Raw genomic sequence first — 12213 nt, forward strand, 5'->3', positions numbered from 1 at the left:
AATCTCCTGAAAGTGGCGATTTTCTTTAATCAGCAAACACAAAAGTGCATGTTAATGAGATACATATTTTTCAAGCCCCTAATTCTGCATCTTCTGTGTCCATTTCACTCCTTCATCTCTTCTGCAAAGGTCAAAGGATCCTGTCCAGTGCTGCTGGAACAGCAGCTTGTGACCACGAGGTGGCGACAGTTTTCAAGAGTTGGCAGGTGAGGACGCCTTCTATTCTGGTCTGGTCAGGGGTGTGCTCCTTTAGAAGGGTGTCACTGGATGGAAATTTGTTTGGTAATTATGTGGCACCCTGTTTTGTGTCATAGGCATTTTACCTAGCCTTCTTTACCTAAAGCGGCTGGGGTGAGCATAGAAGCTGTTGATCAAACTGGAGCACTTGAGAGTGAATGGGAGGAGAGTGGATTATACATCATTGGGACAGGACAACAGATACAAACCAGGATTGTTCTGGCCACACAGGGGCATCTTTTTTCTCCCTCTAAAGCCAAGTCAGGGGACAATATTTACAGTCTCTCTGACACCTACTGATGAAGGCTTGAAGTTGGAGAGAAAAGGAGTGCTCCCAAATAGCATTTGAATTTTATCTCCCTGTGTAGGACTCCAGAAAGCAAATCATTTCAGAAAATGAGTGAGGAGAGGATGATTGATTCAAAGGCTCACATATTTATTTGTTGGAGTCAGAGAAACCCTACCTTTGGTGAGATGTCTTGAAAATAATAAAGTTTTTGTTTTTTTTTTAATTTTGTTTTGAGACGGAGTCTCGTTCTGTGCCCAGGCTGGAGTACAGTGGTGTGATCCCGGCTCACTGCAACCTCCACCTCCCAGGTTCAAGTGATTCTCCTGCCCCAGCCTCCAGAGTAGCTGGGACTATAGGCATGAGCCACCACTCCTGGCTAATTTTTGTATTTTTAGTAGAGATGAGGTTTCACCATATTGGCCAGGCTGGTCTCGAACTCCTGACCTCAGGTGATCCGCCTGCCTCAGCCTTGCAAAGTGCTGGGATTACAGGCATGAGCCACTGTGCCCGGCCTAAAATAGTAAAGCTTTGTGTTGAAGTACCTTTCATTTGCAAACTCCTTTCTCGTATACTGCCTTCATTGAACTTCACAGCTCTGTGAGGGGTAAGGAAGGAAGGAAAAGTATTATCCTTACTTTACGGGTAAAGAAATTGAAGTGCAATTTCTTGGCCATGGATGTGATAAGTGCAAACCCTGGGATTCTGCCTTGTTGCTTAGAGAAGGGGAGATACTTAAAGCATTCAAATCACTGTGTGTCATTCAGCACAAAGGAAAACGAACGCATATTCAAATGCAAACACAAGATGAAACCCTAATTTATATGAGCATACCTGGCTGGATAAACTAATGAGAGAGTATTGGTGTAGCACTGGCTTTCCCTCACTCCATACGGACTCAACAGGTTTGGGCTCACTGGGGTTCTAAATCTGGATTGTCCAGCAAGGAGGACTTGCAAAGCGTTTGGAGGAAAGGTGCATTTAACAAGAGCAAGTGGTCTGTGAGCAATGTGGTTGGATTCCCAGGGGTTAATAGTAGAAACCTGCACCCCGTGTCCACATAGTCTGGAAGGTGGTAGGTCTCTAATGAGGATGGCTTGCGGATACTCGGGATCTGAATGCTAAGCTCTGGCTTTGGAAACTGTAGCCATGTTTTCTGTGGCCACCTTGGACCCAGGGAGTGATGCTTTGAGCAGTAAGGTGGACCCCATAGGGCCGGATGACGAGCATCTCAGTGACAGCGCTGACGATCTGAAGAGCGCAGGCTGTTGCTAAGTTTTCTGGATTGTGGAGGACCCTTCAGGCTCTTAGGGAGAGGGAGATATGTTGCCAGTAATGACTTATATTGAATGTCTCACTAACCCTGGTAAGTAGACTCAGTCACATTTAATTTGATTGAGAAGCAAAACAAACCCAAATACATACCAAATCTTGCACTGAGTGTTGTCAGGTTAACTCATACTCATTAGTGATTACATGTAAAAACAAGTCCTCTGCTCCTCTCCAGACCAAAAAATGAAACACAGAAAGAAGCCCAGGGCCCTGGCCTATTTTCCAGGCTGGTTCCTTCCTAGCCCACACCATCCATCCATCAGTCCTGCCCCATGCTGCTGCAAATGCCAGTCACCTTGCCTGGTGACCTCTCACCTTTAACTCAAGGGCCACCTCTTCCATGCAGCCTTCCCTGGTCCCCTGTATCCTGTGGCTTTCCATTGGCACCTCCAGGAGATCTCTCACTTGTCCCTCCTTCTAGACAAGTGTTCTCAGCATGCAGAATCACCTGGGTGCTTGCTAAGTGCAGAGTCTTGGCCCTTTCTTATTGAAATCCACTGAATGAGAATCTCGGGAGGTCTGGACTAAGAAGCTGTATTTTTAACATGTGTCCCTGCAGGTGATTACTATCCTCTCTGTACCCCTTGTGCTGGCTTGAATAGTGTCCTTCCAAAATTCATGTCTACCTGGAACCTGTGACTGTGACCTTATTTGGAAATGGGGTCTTTGCAGATGTAATCACATTAAGAAGAGGTTATACTGGATTAGGGTGGGCCCTCATCCAATGACTAGTGTCCTTATAAGAACAGGGAAATTCAGAGCCCCAGAGTGGCAACACCATATAAGGACAGAGACATTGACAAACCGAGGAAGGCCACAGACTGCCCACGCATTGATTTCAGACTTCTGGCCTCCAGACAGTGAGAGCATAAGATTCTGTTTTTTGTTTTGTTTTGTTTTGTTTTTTTGCGATGGAGTTTCACTCTTGTTGCCTAGGCTGGAGTGCAATGGCGCGATCTCAGCTCACTGCAACCTCCGCCTCCCAGGTTCAAGCGATTCTCCTGCCTCAGCCTCCTAAGTAGCTGGGATTACAGGCACGTGCCACCACGTACGGCTAATTTTTTTGTATTTTTAGTAGAGACAGGGTTTCTCCATGTTGGTCAGGCTGGTCTTGAACTCCCGACCTCAGGCGATCCACCTGCCTCAGCCTCCCAAAGTGCTGGGATTACAGGCGTGAGCCACTGCGCCTAGCCAAGATTCTGTTGTTCTAAGCTGCCAAGTGTGTGGTACTTTGCTACTGCGGTCCTAGGTAACAAATACTACCCTGCACCTCTCTCTTCCTATCTTCTATTGTCTTAAGTTATCCTTATTTCACCTTCTCCTCTACAGGAAGTTAGATTTCTTATTTAAATTATTTTCATGTTGTAGTGGACCTATGTCAATTTTTTGGGGTGGTTCAGTGGACGATCGCTTGAGGAAACGCGTGTGTCTACCCACCTCATGTGTCTTGGGAGGCCAAGCCCATCTCTCTCAGTAAAGGAAAATTAGGCCGAGGTGGGTGGATCACAAGGTCAGGTGTTCAAGACCAGCCTGACCAACATGGTGAAACCCCATCTCTACTAAAAATCCAAAAAAAAAAAAAAAAAAAAAAAATTAGCCGGGCATTGTGGCATGCGCCTGTAATCCCAGCTACTTGGAATTGCTTGAACCCGGGAGGCGGAAGCTGCAGTGAGCCAAGAGTGTGCCACTGCACTCCAGCCTGGGCGACAGAGTGAGACTTTGTCTCAAAAAAAAAAAAAAAAAGACATAAAATTCCAGACCTTGGTTTCCTTCCCTGCACTGCAGCGATGGTGCAAGCACATCACCTTGTCCCTACAGCCATATGTTCCCACCCATGCTTGAGGGGGTAGAAGCTCATAGCCCCAGGAGGCTGCCTGACAGAGACATTGCTCCGCATCTGCAGTGGCAGCTGCAGTGGCTTGAGTTGCCCACCCCGAGGGGTTCTAGGGTGGCGTGTGTGCTGATGTGGTGTGGGCCATGCAGGAGGTGAGGGCTGTCGTGTCATCACCAGGCCAGCTCCGCACCCTGACCATGGTATTGGTCCTACTAGTGCTTCCTTTGACTATATTCCTACTGATCCTGTGAGATATCCAATATTCTCTCTCTTTTTTTTTTTTTTTTTTTTTGAGACAGGGTCTCACTCTGTTGCCCAGTGCTGGAGAGCAGTGGTGTGATCTCTGCTCGCTGCAACCTCTGCCTCCCAGTCTTGACTGATCCTCCCAAACAGCCTCCTGAGTAGGTGGGACTACAAGCATGCACAACCATGCCCAGCTAGTTTTTATATTTTTAGTAGAGAGGGGGTTTCACCATGTTGCCCAGGCTGGGCTCAAGTGATCCGCCAGCCTCAGCCTCCCAAAGTGCTGGTATTACAGGCATGAACCACCATGCCTGGCCCAATATTCTTTCTAATAAACCTCTTTCCTGCTTAAATCAGCCCCAGTGAGTTTCTGTTGCCTGCATCTAAAAAGCCTGATTGTCACTGGTAGGCCTTTCTTTCTTTCTCTCTTTTCTCTCTTTCCTTTTTTCTTTTACTTTTTTTCCCTTTCTCGTTTTTTCTCCCTTCCTTTCTTCCTTCCTTCTTTCTCTTTTCTTTCTTTCAACAAAGTTGCTCATTCAACAAAATCTGAAGACAGACAATAATGTTCGCTCCTCAACACCAGTACCTCAGGAGGTAGTAAACGTTTCATCCTATCCACCTTTCTTGTGATTGGGGTTGAATACTTCTGTTCACCTTAATTTGAACTAAGTAATTACTATTAGTCATTAGTTAGTCATCATTATCATTTTTGTTGCATATTTAAGAGTTGAAGCTTCTTGAGCTATACCGACATGTTTCCCGGTTTCTTTGCTCTCCATTGTTTTTGTTTTGTTTTGAGACAGAGTTTCGCTCTTGTTGCCCAAGCTAGAGTGCAATGGCGCAATCTCGGCTCACTGCAACCTCTGCCTCCCGGGTTCAAGTAATTCTCTTGCCTCAGCCTCACAAGTATCTGGGATTACAGGCACCCACCACCACGCCCAGGTAATTTTTTGTATTTAATAGAGATGGGGTTTCACCATGTTGGTCAGGCTGGTCACTATGTTGCCCAGAGTGACCTCAAGCAATCCTGGCCTCAAGCAGTCCATCCGCCTCAGCCTCCCAAAGTGCTGGGCTTACAGGCATGAGCCACCGCACCCAGCAGATTCTTTATAGAGTCAAATATTCTATGGGTATTTATTAAACAGCTCCTGGATTTGTAGTCTTGATTAAGAAAATCTCTGCTACCCTTACAGTGAATTCATACTTGTTTAGATTTTCTTGTAGGATTTTAATCTCACTTTCATATTTAAGTATCTAATCTATTTTGGGTTTATTTTTATATGATGTAAGATAGTGACCTGGGTTTATATTCTTTCACATCCACATATGGCAGATGCCTGGAATGTTTATTTTAGACAGGGGATGATTTTCCCCTTATCCTAGTCCCTGCACAGATGGCCACCTTTCTTCTGTTTCCTGGGCCAGTGTGAAGACATTTCTAGTCCACCTTTCATAAATAAGGCTCAGGGATTCATGCCAGGGCTTGGTACATTTTCTTTGCCTTCTGCAGTCTGGAGGTCACATCTGTCCATGTGAGCTTATACGCAAGGTCCTAGGGCCTTTATCAGGGCCCAACCATAGTGAGCCACGAGGCACCAGGGATGCGTCTACTTCTCACTGCTCTGGGTTTGATTTCTATCTTTCTTCTGGCTCCTGGTTACCTCCCATTCTTTCTTTGTTCAGCTGGATTATGAATACTGCAGTGAAAATATTGCCATTATATCCAACTCCTCTATGGTTTGCAGTAGGAGGGAAGACCTGTCTGCATTACTTTAGTCTGTGGTATTTCTGGAAGAGTTCCCTAATATTGGATATATATTTTGAACATTGGAAAGCAAGTGTAGAGCACCTCTGGGTCCTATGTGAAATGAGTCCCTCTGTACCCGTCACCCCCATGGGGCTCTGCAGTTGCCACCTTCAGGTGCCGTTCTGTACTGCCAATTCCCATTAAATGTCAGATCCCGTTCCAATTGTTATTAGCCAGCCTCCTGCCTGTAATCTTTGGGGTAGTTGCTTTTTTTTCTTTTTCTTTTTCTTTTTTTTTTTTTTTTTTTGAGACAGTCTCACTCTGTTGCCAGGCTGGAGTGCAGTGGTGCCATCTTGCCTCACCGCAATCTCTGCTTCCTGGGTTCAAGTGATTCTCGTGCCCCAGCCTTCCGAGTAGCTGGGACTACAGGTGTGCAACACGAGGCCTGGCAGATTTTTGTATTTTAGTAGAGATGGGGTTTTGCCATGTTGGCCAGGCTGGTCTCGAACTCCTGACCTCAGGTGATCCGCCCGGCTCGGCCTCCCAAAGTGCTGGGATTACAGGCGTGAGCCACCTCGCCCGGCCAGCAGTTGCTTTTTAAACTGGAACGAAAGCAGTTGGCTTGAGTTTTTAAGTATTGTTGATAAGTCTATGAGGCATGGCTTTTGAGTGAACTTTGTGCATGAAAGAAATTAGATTGAGAAACCTGAGGATAGAGTCCCATGAAAATGTGTATAGTCCAGGCAAAGGATCTTACATCATATTGTATTTGCTGGGACAATAAAAAAACACCAAGCATTTTCTTCCGTAGGTCAGAACACTAGAAGTACCCTATGCTGTTTTTGTTGTAGTTTCCTTCTCTTTTTTTTTTTTGTTTGTTTGTTGACTTATTTTGCCTGCATTTGTGAGGAGAGTGATTGCCATGCAGAAATTTACTTAGTAACAGATAAGAATCAAAGAATAGCTTCGCATTTGCTCTTCCTTCCCCCACCCACCACCTCCTCTTTTCACAGGTATTGATAGCTTCACATGTTGTAAGGAAAGAGTTCAATTTTTTATAAAAGAATAACATTTCCTGTGCCAGAAGGTAGGCCAAGGAGAGCCTAGGTAATATGTAAATTGGGTAAAAAGTAAGGTGTGGCTCTAAAGTTATGCTACTTTGGAGGACCTCTTATGGAAATAAATTTATTTTCTTAGTCATATGAATTTCATGCTGTTAGTGGTCTTTAGAGAAGTACCTGTTTCTAAAGGTAGTTTAGACACATCTGGAAATCTTTCAAATATTAAAAAATATGATTTTAAAAAGTCTGTTTGCTTTCTTTTTTCTCTTTATTGGTTTTAAAAGTTGTTGTCTCCATATAGGAGTTTCATTTTTGGCAATGGAGGACTAGGTAATTCGGACCAGATCTCTTGTTCATGATAACTAGTAAAAGCTAGATGCAATAGATAATTAAGTTTTAAAATCAAGAAGAGCAAAAGGGTCATAAGGATTTATTGGCCAAGATCTGGGAGAAGACACAAATCAGGAGAGTGAGCCTCATATTTAAGGCTCCTTTTGTCCTGGGGAACATTTGCAGATCTTCAAAGGGCAACTGAAAGACAGAGTTGCAGTTTAAAAAACCCCGTGAGCCAGAGAGAAAGAGCAGTGGTCTGGAGCCTGCCAGGGGCAGAAGTCTTGGGAGGTACCCTGCACCTTGGGAGTAGAGCCCTGAAGAGCTGGCCCAAGAAGGAAGGGTGAAGATAACTAAGTGAGTCTTTATAAGGCTCATAGCCTCTCTTCAGGTGATTCTGCAGGCCTAGAAAATCTCAAACTCTAAAATTAGAATAGGGCGAATCCAGATTGCTAATAGTGCCCCTGGGATTATGGAATAAGCAACAAGAATCCTCTCTGGAGCAAGATATATCATTCTAGTCCTCAAATTATTTCTGCAAATAATTTTTCAAAACCAAATGTCTAGCACACGATTTAAAAAATAGCACAGCCCTACTTCTTTAACATAATAAAATTGTGTGTGTGTGTGTGTGTGTGTGTGTGTGTGCGCATAACAATCCAAAAGCCAGCCTCATACTTAATCTTCAAATGTCAAACACTTTAGGGAAGATTCTCCTAAAGTCAGGAATAAGACAAGGATGTCCACTATCTCTACAATTGTTGAACATTGCACTGACATGTTAGCTAATGCAATTAAACAGGAGAAAACAATTTGAAGCATAGAATTGGAAAGGAAGAGACAAACTGTCTTTGTTCACAGAATTTAACTGTATAGTTGGAAAACCCAAAAGAATCAATGGAAAAGTACTAAAACCGTAAGATAATAAAGTAGCAGCATATAAAATAAGCATACAGAAATCAATAGCTTTCATATATATAAACTAAGCAGTTTGATGAGAACACCCTATGTATAATAACAAAAATTTAAATATCTTGACATAAACTTAATAAGATAGGCAAAACAATAGGAAAACTGTAATACATTCTTGAAGGACTTAAAATTTTTGAACAAATTGAAAAACATACTATATTTTTGAAGGAAAAATTCAACGTGATAAAGATGATACTTCTTCCTAAAATAGTTATAAATTTAGTGCAACCTTAATAAAAATCTCCTCAGATACTTTTTTCCTGGAACTAGACAAGTTGATTAAAAAGTTTATATGAAAGAATAAACAAGTGAGAATAACCAAGAAATACTTGGAAAGAACAGTAATGTAGTGCGTGGCTAATCTGGCTAATCCTATTAGAATGTACTAAAACATTTTAAATCCTCTAAATTAAAGCAGTGGGATACTGGCTCAGGAAAAGACTTATAGACCAGTGGATCAGAATAGAATATACAGAAATACATGTAAGGATAATTTAGCATATGACAAAGCAAGCATTGAAGTCAGAGGGAAACATTAAACAATGTTTGGGCAGCTGGATAGCTATAAAGAAAAAGATAAAGTTGTATCTTTTTCTTAAAATATACTCCAGGATAACTTACAAATGTGTCAGAGGTCTAAGTGAAAAACAACAACAACAGAATCCATATAAGAACTAGAAGAAAACATGTATTTTATTTTTATAATCCAAGAGTGGAGATTTCTAACTATGACTAAAATAAATCTAGAGGTAAGAGAAGAGATTGATAAATTTGACAACACTGAAAAAAAAACAACATAAGGAAAGTCATAAGATAATTACAAATTGGGAAAAATTTGGCAACCTTTATCACCAAATATTAACATGCTTTAATATAGTAAGGATTTCCTAAAAATTGAGATGAAAAGGACTCCCTTCTACACACACACAAAGGGCAAAAGTATGAATAGAGAGTTCACAGAAGAACATGCTAATCACCCTCATGCACAGTAAACAATATGCATGTCAAAACTACCGAGATACTGTCTCATCTGTCAAATTGACAAAATTCCCTGTTTGACAATGTAAAATTTTTGGTGAAGCTGTGGTAAAACAGGCCTTTCATACACTGCAGGCGAGGACATAAAATGGTACAAATTTTTTGATGGGAAATTGGCAAATCAGTATATGCAAATTACATATGCACGTGCCCTTTGATCCACCAATCACGCTTCCAGGATTCGATCTCAAATATCCAATGGCGATATACGCAGACATGTGCCACTATACTCTATGGCCTTATCTGTTATAGCAAAAGGCTGCAAAACAACCCAAGGTTTTTTCAGCAGAGAATGGGTTGAATAAAAACTACAGTATATCTAGAAAGTGAAACAAGGAGACACTTTCCATTTTCAGGTATGATGGAGTGGTTAGTAGAAAACTGATGCTTCCAGTGAGAACAACAGAAAAAGAGAGATCCAATTGAAAGGGATCTGTCTGAAGTCTTCAGAGAGTCACAGAGACACCCCACAGATGAAGGGTCAAAATGCTAGAGAGAAGGGAATCCCACTGAAGTGAGCCCAACATTCTGAATGTTGATTTTCTCCCTTGGCATTTGCTAATTCTTGGCATGAAGAAAGAGGTTGAGAGGCTTGGTAGAGACTTGGAAGGGGAGGAAAAGCAGCAGAGTTCTCACGGTCTTACAGGTCTGAGGTGATAAAACTTGGAGTGTGGAGTTTCCAAGTCGGCTGGGTTCAAGAAGTCTTGGTTCCAGAGAGAAGGGAGGTGCAGAGGAGTGAGCCTGACATCTGACGGTTTCTCTCGGAAGTGCGTAGTGTTAGTCATGTAGAGTGACAGTCAAGCCGGGAAAAGCAACTGGAAAGCAAGGTGGAATTTTAGCAGTCTTGTGTTGTAACGGAGATAAAAACTAGAGTTTGGGAACTGACAAGGAAGTAGCGTTTTATTTCATTTTTTTGAGACTGACTCTCGCACTGTCGCCCGGGCTGGAGTGCAGTGGTGCGATCTCGGCTCACTGCAACCTCCGCCTCCCAGCTTCACGCGATTCAAGGAAGTAGCATTTAGCAAATGCGCCAGGCTTTCAGGTGGGACCATTGGAAAGGGAGTGCATGAGGGTTGATCAAGCCTTACTGCAACGCAGACTTCGTCATCTTAGTCCCTGATTGGATTGAGATAAACTGACCTTACTCCAGCAGCCTGTCAGACCACGGGGTAACCCTTCTCCAGAGGAAAGTAACTCCATCCAGAGCCTCTAGACCCAGTGATCAGCATTCAATTCAAAATTAGTAGGATTCAAGAAAGAGGATCAAGAGAAAAAACATACTCACATGTGTCCTAGATTGTTGTAGCTATCAGATGCAGACTTTAATTGTAATTATCGTGATCAAGAAAATAAATTACAAAATGAAGAATTTTACTAGAAAACTGGAATGTATATTTTTCTAGAGAGAACTGTAAAGCTTTTTTGAGAGAATTTAATAAGTCAAAATTTCAACATAACAACAGCATTTGTGGCCTCAGCTTGTCTTCTTTTTAACTTACAGCTGCCCATCCACCACCTTCTTCTGGAATTCTAGCACACTGTAGGTTAGGCAGAATCTTCCTTTTCACAATGAGGCCATCTGCATACTCACTCCCACTCTTTCCCAGACCCATTTCCTGGCAGTCACCTTCCAGTTCAGTTTCCTCCTCACCTTCAGCTACAGGTGCTCCTTCTTCTCTCTCTTGTCCAGCTTCAACATCCTGACTCTCAGCTGGTGGTTCCTCTTGTTGAGATTGTTAATCATAGCCTCTGGGCAGCCACAGATCCTTCTGGCCTGGAGGAATCTTGACCACCTCCTCTTCTGGATCCTGATTTTACCCATGCACTCATATTTTACGCTGCAGCTAGAAAATCATGAACTAGGGGCTGGGCACAGTGGCTCATGCCTGTAATCCCAGCACTTTGGGAGGCCAAGGCTGTCAGATCACTTGAGGTCAGGAGCTCAACTTGAGGTCAGGAGATCACTTGAGGTCAGGAGACCAGCCTGGCCAACATGGTGAAACCCCATCTCTACTAAAAATACAAAAATTAGCTGGGCACGGTGGCAGGTGCCGGTAATCCCAGCTACTCAGGAGGCTGAGGCAGGAGAATCGCTTGAACCCGGGAGGCGGAGGTTGTAGTGAGCCGAGATCACGCCATTGCATTCCAGCCTGGGCGACAAGAGTGAAACTGTGTCTCAAAAGAAAAAGAAAAGAAAATAATGAATTAAAACCCCCCCTTGCTACCTAAACATGACCTCTGCAGTGTCAACTGCACCAGCTAATCTGGAATCTATATTTTTTAAAAAGCAGGTAGAAATTCTGGCACTGAAGAAAAAAAATACAGTAAGAAAAAGGAGAACTCCATAGATGTGGTTTAAGAGCAAGTTGGTCACAGCCAGAGAAAGGACTGGTGAGCTGGAGATAGGTCAGTAGAAAATATCTCGACTGAAGTACAGAAAGAAAAAAGGATGGAAAACACAAAAGTGTATAGGAGACATATGAGAGACATATGAGACATGGTCTATCATATGAAACTTTCTAACCTGTGTAATTGGAGTTCAAGGAGGGAGGAAGAAAAGAATGTGGCAGAAGCAATATTAGTAGAGATAATAAACAAGAATTTTCCAAAAGGGGTAAAAAATATTGAGTCATAGAATCAAAAATTACTAAGAACCTAAAGCAAAATAAAGGCAACAAAAATAACGCCTTGGCATACTATAATCAAATTAATAAAAATTAAAGACAAGAAAATCATAAAAGCAAGTAGAGAAAAAAGATACATTACTTCAAGGAAGCAATGATAAGATTAATAGCTAACTTCTCAATGGAAGTGATGAAAACTAAATGATGGAATGACACCTTTAAAAGGCTGAAGAGAGACAACAGCAAGCCTAGAATTCTATATCTGGTGAAAATATCCTTCCAAAATAAAAGCAAAAGAAAGATATTTCCATAAAAACAAAAACTAATACTAATATGAGTGTATGTCACCAATAAACTTCTAATAGAAGAAATGTTAAATGGAGTTATTTGTGTTTTGCATCACAATTGTTGTAGGGCTTATACAAATTTATACATGCATTAAAATTCATAGAACTGTATGCCAAAAAGTCAGTACTTCTTTTTTTAAAGAGGTGCTTTAGGCACAAGGA

This window comes from Gorilla gorilla, chromosome 5 (genome assembly GCF_029281585.2).
Source record: "Gorilla gorilla gorilla isolate KB3781 chromosome 5, NHGRI_mGorGor1-v2.1_pri, whole genome shotgun sequence".
In the NCBI taxonomy this organism is placed as follows: domain Eukaryota; kingdom Metazoa; phylum Chordata; class Mammalia; order Primates; family Hominidae; genus Gorilla; species Gorilla gorilla.